The sequence below is a fragment of the Pongo pygmaeus genome, chromosome Y (genome assembly GCF_028885625.2).
Source record: "Pongo pygmaeus isolate AG05252 chromosome Y, NHGRI_mPonPyg2-v2.0_pri, whole genome shotgun sequence".
NCBI lineage: Eukaryota > Metazoa > Chordata > Mammalia > Primates > Hominidae > Pongo > Pongo pygmaeus.
In genome coordinates, this window is record NC_072397.2 from 40,639,154 (window position 1) to 40,653,793 (window position 14,640).

A 14,640-nucleotide genomic window follows, 5' to 3' on the forward strand; every position below is an offset into this window, starting at 1 on the left:
CCCCCACTCCCCCTCAGCCTTAGTGCGTTTTTTTTTTTTTAAATTAAGTTCTGGGATACATGTGCAAAACGTGCAGGTTTATTCCATAAGTTTACATGTGCCATGGTGGTTTGCTGCACCTATCTCAAACTCCTGACCTCAGGTGATCCACCCACCTCCGCCTCCCAAAGTGCTGGGATTTCAGGCGTGAGCCACCTCGCCCCTCTGCTGCACCTATCAATCCGCCATCTATGTTTTGAGCCCCACGTGCTTTAGCTGTTTCTCCTAATGCTCTCCCTCTTCTTGACGCCCATTCTCAGACAGGCAGCAGTGTGTGATGTTTCCCTCCTTGTGTCCATGTGGTTTCAGCGTTCAACTTCCCCTTATGAATGAGAACATGTGGCGTTGGATTTCCTGTTCCTGTGTTAGTTTGCTATGGATGATGGTTTCCAGTTTCATCCATGACCCTGCAAAGGACATGAACTCATCTTTTTATGGCTACATAATATTCTATGTTGCATATGTGCGTAATTTTTTTCTCCAGTCTATCACTGACGGGCATTTGGGTGGGTTCCAAGTCTTTGCTATTGTAAAGAATGCAGCAATAAACACACATGTGCATGTGTCTTTATACTAGAACGATTTATAATGCTTTGGGTATATACCCAGTAATGAGATTGCTGAGTCAAATGATATTTCTGTTTCTAGATCCTTGAGGAATTGTCACACTGTCTTCCACAATGATTGAACTAATTTACACTTCCACCGACAGTGTAAAAGTGTGTCTATTTCTCCACAGCCTCACCAGCATCTGTTCATTCCTGACATTTTAATAATTGCCATTCTAACTGGCGTGAGATGTTATCTCACTGTGGTTTTGATATGAAGTTCTGTAAGGACCAGTGAAAATGAGGTTTATGTTTCTTTGTCACATAAATGCCTTTTTTATTATTTATTTATTTATTTGCTTATTTATTTATTTGTTTATTCATTGAGATGAAGTCTTGCTCTGTTACCCAGGCTGCAGTGCAGTGGCAGGATCTCAGCTCACTGCAATATCTGCTTCCCAGTTTCAAGTGATTCTCCTGACTCAGCCTCCTGAGAAGCTGGGGTTACAGAGGCCCACCCAAACGCCCAGCAAATTTTTTGTATTTTTAGCACAGACGAGGTTTCCCCAAGTTGGCCAGGCTGGTCTTGTGATCCTCCTGCCTCAGCTTCCCAGAGTGCTGGGATTACAGGCCTGAGACACCTCGCCCAGCCAAATGTCTTCTTTTGAGAAGAGTCTGTTAATATCCCTTGCCCACTTTCTCATGGTGGTGTTTGTTTTTCCTTGTGAATTTGTTTATATTCCTTCTACATTCTGGATATTAGAGCTCTGTCAGATGGATAGATTGCAAAAATTTTCTGCCATTCTGTAGGCTGCCTGTTCACTCTGATGACACCTTCTTTTGCAGTGCAGAAGCTCTTTAGTTTAATTAGATCTAACTTATCAATTTTTCTTTGTTGCAATTGCTTTCAGTGTTTTAGTCATGAAGTCTTTGTCCATGCCTATGTCCTGCATGAAATTGCTTAGGTTTTCTTCTAGGGTTTTTATGGTTTGGATTCTTACATTTAAGACTTTAATCCAGCCAGGTGCATTGGTTCACGCCTGTAACATGAGCACTTTAGGAGGCTGAGGCAAGCAAATCACAAGGTCAGGAGTTTTAGACCAGCCTGGCCAACATGGTGAAACTGCGTTTCTACTAAAAATACAAAAAAATTATCTGGACGTAGTGGTGGGTGCCTGTAATCTCAGCTACTTAGGAGCTGGAGGCAGGAGAATTGCTAGAAAGGTATTTCCATTTCTATTTGAAAACGGAGGTTGCACTGAGCCGAGATCAATCCACTGTACTCCAGCCTGGACAACAACGTGAGACTCCATCTCAAAAAAAATCCATGAAACAAAAAAACTTTATTCCATCTTGAGTTAATGTTTGTATAAGATGTGAGGAAAGGATCCAATTTCTGTTTACTGCATATGGATAGCCAGCTTTTTCAGCACCATTTGTTAAATAGCGATTTTTTCCCCTTTGTTCTTTTCGGTCAGGTTTATTGAAGATCAGATGGTTGTAGATGTGTGGTGTTTTCTGAGGTGTCTGTTCTCTTCCATTGGTCTATATATCTGTTTTGTACTAGGACCATGTTGTTTTGGCTGCTATAGCTTTGTAATATAGTTTGAAGTTGGGTAGCATGATGACTCAAGCTTTGTTATTTTTGCTTAGGATTGTATTGGGTGAACAGGCAAACAGGCTCCAATAGTTGGAGTCACATGCCCAGAGTATCATAGCTAATAAAGAAGTGAGCTGAGACTTGAAATGCACTTGTTATTTCCTTTTCCTGAGTCTGTTGCACAATGCATCTTAGCAGCTATTTAAAGGTAGGAAGTAGAACATTTAGACACATTTTTCACAACTTTTTAAGCATTTTGTTAATGCAGGAAAGACCCTCGTCCCATCTCTAAACCCCTCTCTCATCACACTGTACCCCACTGCTGACCACATCCTGAGGTGGCCATTAGGAATCAGGTGGGAAGCAAGGGCTGGGAATAAATAAGCGAGAATTATATTGCCCAAATTTGCTCATCTAAGAAAGGCTCCTCAACCATTCTGTGTGAGGAGGTTATTCCAGGGTAGTTGTGCTCTGACTGTGCTGCATCTCAGTCTGATTTCTGTTTTTGAGAATCACTGTATTACTCTTATTAACGGGGATAATTTTCTTTCTACTTGAAAACAACCAACTGTCCTCTGCAGTTGTCCTGCTTTGGGTTGCTAGTTTAGATTCTGAAGGTAGTGGTGAGAAAATATTTGGGCTGCATTTAGAATACCTCGTTCACAGCCGGAGGACATATAGAAATTTTTAAATACTATCTAACTGTTTTCACAATAACCATTATATTTAACTGTGGTAGCTTGGAGGGCAGGGCTGGACACAGATGACACAATATTCAAAGCTTAATTTGATTGTATTTTTTTGTTTCATTTTGCTTTGTTTTTGGATATAAGGTCTCGCTCTGGTGCCCAGGCTGGAGAGCAGTGGTACAATCATAACTTATAATTTGGTTGTAACGGTTCTTTAAGATATATATTTTTGGCTGAGTTTTGTAGCTCACAGCTGCAATCTAAACACTTTGGGAGGGAAAGGTGGGATGATTGCTTGATCTCGGAAGTTCAAGACCAGTCTGGGCAACATAAGTAGGCTCAGTTTCTAGAAAACAGTTTACAAATTGTCTGGGTGTAGCATTTCTTGCCTGTAATTGAGAGGCTGAGGTGGAAGCATGACTTGAGCCTAAGAGTTTGAGGCTGCAGTGTCCCATGATTCAGCCACTGCACTGTAGCCTAGATGACAGAGTGAGACCTGTATGTGTATGTGTGTGTGTGTGTGTGTATATATATTTATATATATATAAAATATATGTACGTTAAAAAATTATATATACATATATAAATATATACATATACACACATATGTATATACATATACATACATATATGTGTATACATACATATATACACATACATACATATATAATATATACACATACATACATATATAATATATACACATATATACGTATATACGTATATATACATATACGTATATACGTATATATACATATATACATATACATACATATATACATATATACATTTATATATATATAATATATGTATGTTTAAAAAATAAAATATATGTATGTTATAAATAAAATATATGTATGTTAAAAAATTCAAGCATGGGAGATAAGTGAAAGTCCACAGTGAAGGATGTGGAGAAAGGTGAGTATGGCTCCAGCAACTCAGTGAGACTTGTTTTACCATCTTGAAGAATAGCCCATCCACATTGAAACCATAGCCTAGCACAAGCCAGTTCTCACACTACACCTGCTGGGATACCACTATGTACCCTTGTTAAAAAAATAACATATTTCACCCAAGAGAAGGAGAAAATGAGGGTTTCACATTCAAAGCCTTTATTTATTTTTTTTTATGAAACAACAGCCACTTGTCATTTGAGTTGTCCAAAGGTGACTGACAGCACTAATACACTTAAGGAATTAACCAAAGAAAATAGGCCTCTCAGGTGAGGAGAAGGCACAATGGTAACTAAACCCAATCCATTCTCAGCTTTGCATGGTGAAGGCATCTCAAGAAGTGGTGTTAGCCGTGTGAACAGTGTTCACTGCACAAGCCCAGGGGAAAGGAAATTCTAAGACAAAGAGCACTCTCTATATACTTCAAAAGACATTCAGCTATACACGTGGCTGATGACCAGAATACTCTGCAGAGGGATTGCTGAGAAGCAGCCACCAGCTGTAAAAGCTTTCAACTCTTCCTCTCATAAGGACAGGCCACCCCCACAAGCACCCACCCCGAGCACCATGGGCTCCGGTCGTCAGGTGCACCTGGGGGACTGCCTTCCTCCCATCTCATTAGCTCTCCAAGAGTGTCCAGATCACTCTAAAACCTACCCTAGGATGGCCATTTGTAGATTCTCCTCCATTCTCCCAGCACAGTGTGACTTCTGAAGAGTGCTGCCCAATCCTCTTACCTCAACTCATGTGTCAAGGGCCGGTTCCCAGGCAGTTAGTTGTCCAGTGACAGAACAGGCTCAGCATGCCCAGGGCACAGCCCCACAGCCTGGCACCTCTCCCCCACCTAGTCTTCATGCTGGCCTTTTCTCTTCTGTCACCAATGTCAGGTGAGGTTCACCAGAGCTACACTCATGAGCCTGGAAAATGACAGGTGGGTGAACTCCAACTGAGTGCCTGTTACTCCACCCTCTTATCTCCCACACAAATGACATTATAAGCATAATTTTACATTTGATCTAATTTATACATATTCTTCTTTTCATAACATTTCTGACAACAGCCGTCACAACCAAATGAGTCTTGGTTACAGAACACATGGCCGAGGCTGTTGTAGCAGGTTTCACTTACTTTATTCCAATGTGAAATGAAAATGTGATGGTTTAAAGACAAGAAAAAGTTATTTATCAAGTGTGGGGTTTCTGCACTTGCTAGTTCAAGCTCACTTCGTTTGAAACAAGGTATCTGGACAGACCATATTCATAAGTAGCTCTATGCAAAACCCCAGACAGAAGCCCCGGTCAGACACATCTCCCTCAGGCTCACAGGGTGGCAACCTCCCCCTCCATGTTGGGCTCTGCCAGCAGGAAAGGTAAGGAGCACAGACAGGGGGTGACAGGGAGCAGCCCAGAGCCTTAGGGATCCCCAAACTTGCCAGAGCTGGTCTCTGTAGATGGGGCTGTGTGGCAAGGATCAGGTAGGGAGCTGGGCTACACAGAGAGGTGACAACCACCCCTGTATCTCTAAATTTCCACCAGGATCCATGATCCAGCCCTGCTTTCCCCCAGGCCCTTCACTCACCCATCCCCTCTGTGTGTTAGGTGGCTCAGGTCAAACTGGGAGGATGATACATTCAGATTGTAGCTTCCAGGTATTCCCATCTGGCATTCAAGGAGTAGGGAGGCAAGTCAGCGCCTGTGGTGGTGCCTCTTGCTATGTCTGAGGGCAGGCAGGCCAGGATTGGACACGTGGATGTCTGCGTGACCACCACTGCTGTCTCCCTCCCCATCACTCAGAGCTACAACCAGGCCTGGCCTATCACGATTAATAAAACCACTGCAGCTCTCATCCTGTCACAAAACTAATGTGCACCCAGTGCCAGCCCTACACAGATCTCTGGCTTCCTATTCCAGGACACAGAAAAGCCTCTTATCTTTTCTATTTAAATCCAGATTATAAGCCAGATTGAGCCTGGGGATAGTGGCAGCAAAAGCAGTAGCCAGATGTATACACTCCAGGTGTATACACTCATGGCTTGGGCACGTTCCACAGTTGCTGGAGGATGAGGCCTGAGAGGCACCTGTTTCCCAGCTGCTAACTGATGTCCACACACTCCATTCATGTGTCTTCATTTAGGTCTCTGCATCAAATATTCCTTGAGCCATTGCCAACACATCTTTTGGGAGGCATTGTTTATTGCAGCACCAGCCCCTACTTCTTCTAAAGGCAGTCAGGAGCTATCAGGTCAGCTCCTAATCCCCCATGACAAAGGTTCTGTCCTCTTGCCAGTGCTCACATCCAGCAGCACCATCTCAGGATGTTTTTTTCAAACACAAGCAGTGTGAGGTAGCAGGCATGGCATGACAGGCTCAGGACCATGGGCGGCTGACTGCTGGAGAAGCAGCACAGGACAGATACTTCTGTGGGTGGTGCCATAACAAGCCAAGGTGGCTTCAGCCCCTGCCCACCACAGCCCCAGCCCAGATGGCATTCAAATTTTCCGAGATGGTATTGGGGTGCCTGATGCCCATCACTGACCCGCTAATTAGCTCTGCCTTGGGTGGTTACTCAGGAGAGGGGGTGTGGTGTGTAGATCAAGGGTGGGCATCACCTCACAGCCAGGGTCCACCTGACTGCAGACCAGGAAGCAAGTCTAGGCAGCTCTTCTCTAGACACTTGGCCTCATCACCTATGGCTGCACTTTCTGTGTATACTTTGCACAAAGGTAGCAAAAAGAGTTCAACAGTACCTGTTGTGACATGAAGTCTATGCTCCCTTAAGACCTAAAATATTGTTGTCTTAAGCCCTCTTTCTTCTAATAAAATTTTTACAAATACACAAATACAAGCTTGAAATTACCATAAATGAAATATTAGGATATTTTAAACCCATAAATGAACAGACAAACATGAAAACAGTCACTGTTTGGTTGCAGAGCACACCCTCAGGCAGCAATGCTCAGATGAGCAGACAGGCCGCAGATCCCCCACCCCATGATGTTCCGTCCCACTTGGCAGAGCTTTTGCATTGGCCATTCCCCACTGCTTTCTAGTGAGATGTCCAAGGTGAAGTGAGTGTTGAAGGCTGTACAGCTGATGGAACTGACTGCCTTGCACACATTGAAAATCACCCCCTGGCTCCAAGGGTCAGCTGTGTTGACACCACTTGATGGGAGGTAGTGCCAAGCCACCATCAGTGTGCCTGGGTTGCTCTGGTCTACATACCCCAGCTCCTTGCTGGGATGTCTGCCTGCTTCTCTCAGGGGCTGGGACATAAGCCACCTCTAGAAATGACCTGCTGGCTGGACAGGCTGGGCACTCTCCCCCAGCATCCTCAGCAGCCCTGCCTAAGCTGTCACCTGTGCTGATGCTCTCCAGGGTAAGATTAGGGGAAATTTTTCAAGGCAACTCTTTCCCCCTAATTTCTCTATCTTAATAACAGCACTGATAACTTTTAAGCCCTAGTAAGCTGAACCTGTAAGACAAATGGGGTCCTGCCTTAGAAGGGCCATGGTTGGGCAGTGTGTGCCCAGGTGAGAGCCCATTGGTTGTTACTGAAGGGGGAGAGATGGATGGCCCTGGCCACTTAGCCTAGTGAAAAGTAGGGCCTTCTCCTTCCAGAGAATCAAAGTCTCAAAGGCCAGAAAATGATGCTTGGGTGGTCTGCCAAGAAACAGAAGGCTAGAAGGCCTTGCAGGGAACACCAGGCAACCTTCAGGGTGACTGAGAGGGCTGGGCTCATTCCTGTTTTCCTTGTTTTCATTCTGTCAGCAAGAAAACCTGCCTGCAGATGGTAGGTGGGCCTGAGGCTGCCAGTCAGTCACTAGGGGCTGTAGGCACTTTGACTGTGGTTCTTTCTTGAAGCAGCCACTAAGGCCTGTTCTTGCAGAGTGGTTCCCTCATTGTCTGCAGCTCCTTTTTTCAGTCCTGGGACCATAGAGGGACCAGGGAGGAAGGCAAGGGCTCAGCCTGTGCCCCACAGTGTGCTCTGAGAAGTCTCCCTTTTCTTTCTTTCTTCTTTTTTTTATTTTTTTTCCAGATGGAGGAGAAGTCTCTTTCGTTACCTGCCTATGGACAGCCTCAAACTTCCAAATGAACAGACCCAGCATGGAGCCTTCAGGAAAGTGCACGGAATTCTGTCTAGTACCCAGGAGGAAGGGGGTTCCCACTGAGGTCTGGAACAGTCTGCATGCCCCTGTTCAGGAATGTTCTCCTCATAGTACAGCCTCAAGCTGTAGGCATTCTCTGTGTGCACACAGTCCATGGCAGCCTCTGCCTGGGGAGCCATCCAGCTGCACACGTGCAATGGAGCAGTGACCTCAGTGAGTGTGTGGTGCTGGACCTTGTGACAAGCAGGGGAGGGGGAGATACACAGCCCACCGAGCCCAGAACCCTGCCATAGGCTTCTTCTCTAAGACTTCCATCTCCTCTAGGATCTTCTTGCTCTGAGAATCTGCCCTGAAGTCAGATGGAAGCAAATGGCCAACACTCCCAGGGATGCCCCCTGTCACATGGACAGCTCCCTAGAGGGGACTCAAGCAGTGGGGGCAGATAGTTTGGGCAGAAGCTCTGGAGTTTTGGCTGGCTGCTTCATCCCATAAGCATCTGTAACTTGACACAAGACAGGGGAGATGAAACAGTGACAATACTTTTATTTTATTTTATTTTATTTTACTTTATTTTATTTTATTTTATTATTTTTTGAGAAGAAGTCTCACTCTGTCACCCAGATTGGAGTGAATCAATGTGATCTGAGCTCGCTGCAACCTTCACCTCCCGGGTCCAAAGAATTCTGCCTCAGCATCTTGAGCAACTGGGACTACAGGCATGCATCAACACACCCAGCTAATTTTTGCATTTTTCATAGAGACAGAGATTCACTGTATTGGCCAGGCTGGTCATGAACTCCTGACCTGGTAATCCACCCACTTTGGCCTTCCAAAGTATTGGGATTACAGGCATGAGCCACCAAGCCAGGCAGACTTACCTTTTCTTTCATGGCATGACAAAGTGTTTTGTGAAGTTCAGGCTGTTGTACTTGAGCAGCTCCAGTAGGGAATGGCTTAGGAAGCAAGGGCTGGTGGGCTTGCGGTTGAGCAATAGGCTGTAGGCCTACAAGGAGGAAGTGGGCACTGAGCACATGCACTGGTTATCTGTCCACAGACCCAGAAAAAGTGACATCCCAGGAGTCTGTAGGGAGCTGGCAGAGACACTGGATCCAGTAAAAGCCCCATGCAGATGCAGTGATGGGGCCCTTCTGGTCCTTGTCTGTAATTACAAAGAGGTACATGAAGTCCCCTTGCATCTTGCAGTTTCCAGGAAGTGGGTTCCAGCTGCTCATGCTAGGCACTTTCAGTCACTGAAAGTGCTTCAGGAATGGTCAAGTAGAATTAAGCTCTTCATCTCACTGAGGACCCTCTTCTTTGTTCCCTTTGGGAGTTCCACCTTCCAGTCATGGCTCTGGAGACACAGTGGCTCCTCCTGGGTCCCTAGAAAGATGTACTCAGGTGGCACACAGTCAGTTAGATTCATCTCCAAGCCATTCTTTCACTTCTTATTGTTTGAGGGACTTGAGGCCTGTGGTCAGCACAGGGCCACCCAAGGCCAGCTGTCTCCACCTAAATTTGACCCTGGTTTGAGTGCCTCTAGGCCAGACCCCTCCAGGTGGGAAAACCTGGTCCTCAGCTTCTGGTCTTCATGCTCCCTTCCCCTCTTTTCAATCTTGGCCCCAATGTCTCCCCCACCACTAAAGTCATTGGAGAAGATGCTCAGGAAGAACAAGGAGCTTTAGTCAGCCCTGCTGAAGGTGGCACATGGGTCCAGGCCCTTAAGCTGCTCTTTGATGTGGTTCATGTGGAAGCAGGCCTTGAATAGTGTGTGTAACTCTTTCAGGGAGAGGGAAATAGGATGTTACCAGGGCCCTGTACCCTTAAACATCACATCTAGCACAGAAAATATTTTGTAAGATACTTTCACGGGTGATTTTAACTTTCAAATTTAGGCTTCCATTTTCAAATTCCATAATGAACACATAAGGTGGGGTTCTAATTTCAACACACACACCCACACTCACACAAACACACACTCCTGTCTGCTAGTGGGCAGGGATCCTTTCTTACAAAGAATCTTCTACCAAATGCCTCTGAAGCACTCATGGGCCTTGAGGAGCTGACAAGGCTAACTGCTTTTTTTGCACTAGTGTCTTGGGTAGATGGAACATTTAGAGCTGCCTTTTTGGGCAGCCCTCATGCAGGGGTGTGCTGAGGACTCCCCAGGGACTCCAACTTCAGGACCATCTTCCAGTATGGGTTGCATAGAATTTTAATGGTGGCTGTTTTGGGAAAGAGAAAAGATTCTGTGATCAATTATGGGCATCACTGAGCTCCAAATCTTTTCCACAATTGCTCTTAGCAAGCAGGTAGACCCTGGGAACATGAGTGGCTTTTACCCAGGGAACATGAGTACATGAGAGATTTTGCTTTACAACCAGGTGAATCTCACCACAGCAGTTGGTGCTGCACTGGGCAGATTTCTGCACTCAAATACTGTGAATCTTTTTAAGTTTTTTTTTCCCAAGACATCATTTATCTTTATAGAATTTTATTGGGCTGATATCAAGCCTGGCTTTGTATTGCCTGATTTTTTTAGAATCACAACTCTGTTCTTTAACTTGTGGGATATGAAGTTATAAGGTGTTGGTGGGACAGGCTGAGAAGGAGGCCTGGGCTCGAATCCTACATTCACATGCTTATCTGTGACACAAAGACCTCCGAAGAGTGGAGAAGTGCTGCCTGGCCCTTCTTTTGGGATCCCTCCTCTAGGCCGTCTACCCAACTTCCAAACCAGCCTTCCCTCTTACACAGCCCTGAGCTCCCTGCAGGTCCTCACTGTTTTGCAGCCCTGGGAAGTTGTTTGGCATGTTGTTGTCCAGGTGCAGTGAGAAGCAGGTGCAGTGTCACAGATCTTCATGGACCATCAGCACCGGCTAAATCTCCTGCAACATCTCCTTAAGGGACATCTGCAGGGAGAAGGCCCCAGCAACTCTGATGAGAAACCGCATGACTGGAAGAAAGGACTTACCGTTTCCCCAGCCCAAAGCCCTGAGAATCATGCCCAAAATTCTCAGTTTTCCACTTTTTGAATATTTAATTACTCTTAGAATCCCAGACCCCCTCTATACACGCCAGGCTTACCTACACCTGTCTGTGTGTGCAGAACAGAACCTGGCCACATTGACTATTCCTGCAGACCAAGAAAAATCCCTATGCAGAGTGGGGGAGATGGGAGAACTAAGGGAGACAAAATGGCAGCTTTGTCTCATCCCTTGCCCAGTGCTAAGGTCCCCAAGGCAAACAGATTTTGCCTTCAACTTCAAGTTAACAGCATACAAAATATACTCATTTTTACTTCCCCCACTCTCTTACTAATGTTACAAATTATATCTCTATATATTGTGTGTATTTTCACAGATATTTAAGAATTTTATGCACCATTATTATTACAATAGCAAATTTTATATCGGTGTATATACTTATATTTAACAGAGAGCTTTATATTATCATATGGTTTTATGATGCTGTCCAGCATCATTTAATGTTTCAACATAATTGACTCTCATTTGTATTTTTTTCTAGGGTTATTCTAGCAGTAAGCAACTTTAGATTTTTTATTTTAAACTTAGAAAGGTTTTCTTTTTTTCTAATTTTTGAAGTATAGTGTTTTCCAGATCAATTATTCTTGGTTACTGGTATGTTTTATTTCATCACTGAAATGGGTAAGGGTCTCAGCATGACCTCTATTTCTCCTAAATAAGATTTATGTCATTTTCTTCCTATATTCTTTTTATAAGACTCTTTCTCTGAATATATTGGTCTACTTGATCGTGTCCAGTAAGTCTCATATTTCACACTTATTTTTTCCATTTTTTTCAAAAATTTGTTTCCAGGCTTAAATGTTTGTGAATAATATATGTTTAATTTCCTGATTCCTTTTTTGCTCCATTGTTTGCTGTTGTGTCTCTGTAGTGAATTTGTAAATGCCAGTTATTGGATCCTTCAATGACACAATTTCTGTTGGGTTTTTAGAAAAATGTTTCATCTCTTTGTTGATATCATATTTTGGTCATTTATTATTTTTAAATGTTATCAATTGTTTATTTTTGTTTTATTTTTGTTCACTGAGACTGTTTCATTATTTTTAATTCTTTATCAGATATGCAAAAATCTTCATTTCTTAAGATTCAACTTCTGGATATTTATTCTGTTTCTTCCAGTGAAGTGTATTTTCCACCATCTCTGTATGCCTTGTAATTTTTTAATAAGATCTGGAAAATTACACAACATCCATCAAATGTAGCACTTAAAACCTGGCATGGTTGGGCATGGTAGCTCATGCCTGTAATCCCAGCATTTTGGGAGGCTCATACGGGCAGATTACTGGAGGCCAGGAGTTTGAGACCAGCCTGGCTAACATAGCAAAACCCGTCTCTACTGAAGATACAAAAAAAAATTAGCTGGGCATTGTGGTGTGCACCTCTCATCCCAGCCACTCAGGAGACTGAGAGAAGAGAATCACTTGAACCGAGGAGACGGAGGTTGCAGTGAGCTGAGATCACTCCACTGCACTCCAGCCTGGGTGACAAAGCAAATCTCTTTCTCAAAACACACACACACACACACACACACACACAAATACTGGCTTAGTAAAGGGGGATATTGACAGCACTCAGCCAGGCTATAGATTCTGGGTGCTTCACAGATGCATTCTCAGATATGTCTTCTCTGGATCTGTGTGTATTTCTCAGTTAAAGGGAATTTGTTTCATTGTTTTTAGATGGATTACCTATTTTCTTCCCCAGTTGACTCTCTGTGGTATTACAGTTTCTCTAGTGCTGCAATTTTCTTTCTTCTCATCAGACACAACTGTCATTTGTATGACTCCATCATGTCCTTCAGCACTCCATGTCAGGAAAGACAGAATGTATTCATTAGGCAATCTCTCCAAAAGACAAACATTTCAACACATACACTACAGTGTTAATTCTTTCCTGAGGAAGATGCTGGGAGTTGGGCATTTTCTGGTGAGCCCAATTACTATTGTGGGGAAGGAAAAAAAAAGAAAAAACTTTGGTGGATATTCTGTAGCAAAGAAAAAATTCCTGCAGTGTGGAAAGAGAGGAGGCAACAGCCATATACAAAGCAAGGTGAAAATAAATGAGCAGGTAACACATGGAAGAGGTCCAAAAGTCACAGAGAAAACCAGAGTTTAAGTATGGTTTAGTCATCCCTATTCCAATGGAAATTGTTTTAGAAAAGTGTAATTTTATTTTTCTTGCTGTCACAGAGAAACATGTTCCTGTCCCATGCTTACTATTCTCTTCAATCTTCTACGGCTTCTTTTCTCCCTCCCAGAATCTTCCAGTGCATTCACACTGAAAACCAAAGTCCTCCCAGAATCTGTAAGAACCTACATGATCTGACTAGTTTTCATTAGTTTTGAGAATCTGGGGAAATGTGTTCACATTTCTGGAGACCTCAATGTTATGCAATTTTTTAATAAATATGTGGTGTCTGAAGTCAAATGTGTGTGAAGGGAGTTGTGGAGGCATTGGGATTTGGTTTAGAAATTCCAAGAACAGTAGTGCAAAGGACATGTGAACAGGCACTCGGAGCCCTCGCGGCAAGCCATCATTGCTTCTGAACATCCTTCCCACCGGTACACCAGCGGGTGGAAGAATCACACTAGGCAAAGAACTTGCATGAATATCAGGATTGAAATACATTGATGTGGGTGATTTATCTGGAGAAGAGCAATTGTATGATGGCTATGTTGAAGAGTATGGTTGTCCCATTTTAGATGAAGACAGAGTAGTTGATGAGTTAGATAACCAAATGAGAGAAGGTGGAGTTATTGTTGATTACCCTGGTTTTGATTTCTTCTCTAAACGCTGGTTTCATATAGTTTTTGTGCTGAGGACAGATACCAATGTATTGTATGAAAGACTTGAAACAAGGGGTTGTAATGAGAAGACTCTAACAGACAATATTCAGTGTGAGATTATTCAAGATCTTTATGAAGAAGCCACAATATCCCACAAGGAAGAAATCATGCATCAGTTGCCAAGAAATATACCAGAAGAGCTAGAAAATAATGTAGATCAGATTGGCTGGGTGCAGTGGCTCACTCCTGTAATCATAGCACTTTGGGAGGCTAAGGCGCGTGGATCACCAGGCCAAGAGATCAAGACTATCCTGGCTAACACGGTGTAATTCCATCTCTGGTAAAAATACAAAAAAAAAAAAAAAAAAAAATAGCCGGGACCTGGTGGTGGGTGCCTGTTGTCCTAGCTTCTCAGGAGGCTGAGGCAGGAGAATGGCAAGAACCTAGGATGTGTAGCTTGCAGTGAGCTAAGATCGCACCACTGCACTCCAGCCTGGGTGACAGAGCGAAACACCCTCTCAAAATAAATAAATAAATAAATAAATAAAAATATATAAATAAAAAAGAAAATAACCTACATCAGATCTAGAAATGGATTGAACAGTGGATCAAATATTATAACTCTTGACTTATAAGACCAGCTGCTTTACAATCATTCTTGTTGATATTACTCTACTGACATCATAGAAATTGTTCAAGTATCAGCAACACTTTATTAAAATCATGTTGCAGGACTAGCAGCTGGATAGTACAGAGGTTTATGCCTGTGTTTCTTTTTCTCCGTGAGAAACCTAAACATCTGAAATATAATGAATATAGTATTATTAAGGATTGAGACAAAAACTCTACTTTTAAAACAAATTGCTAAGGAATAAA

At 43.4% G+C, this 14,640-nt stretch overlaps 1 pseudogene; it reads left to right on the forward strand.

Moving 5' to 3' along the window:
- The window catches only part of LOC129025790 (adenylate kinase isoenzyme 6-like), a 29,578-nt pseudogene extending 15,186 nt beyond the window's left edge, over positions 1-14,392 (forward strand).
- Positions 14,393-14,640: the final 248 nt, after the last annotated feature.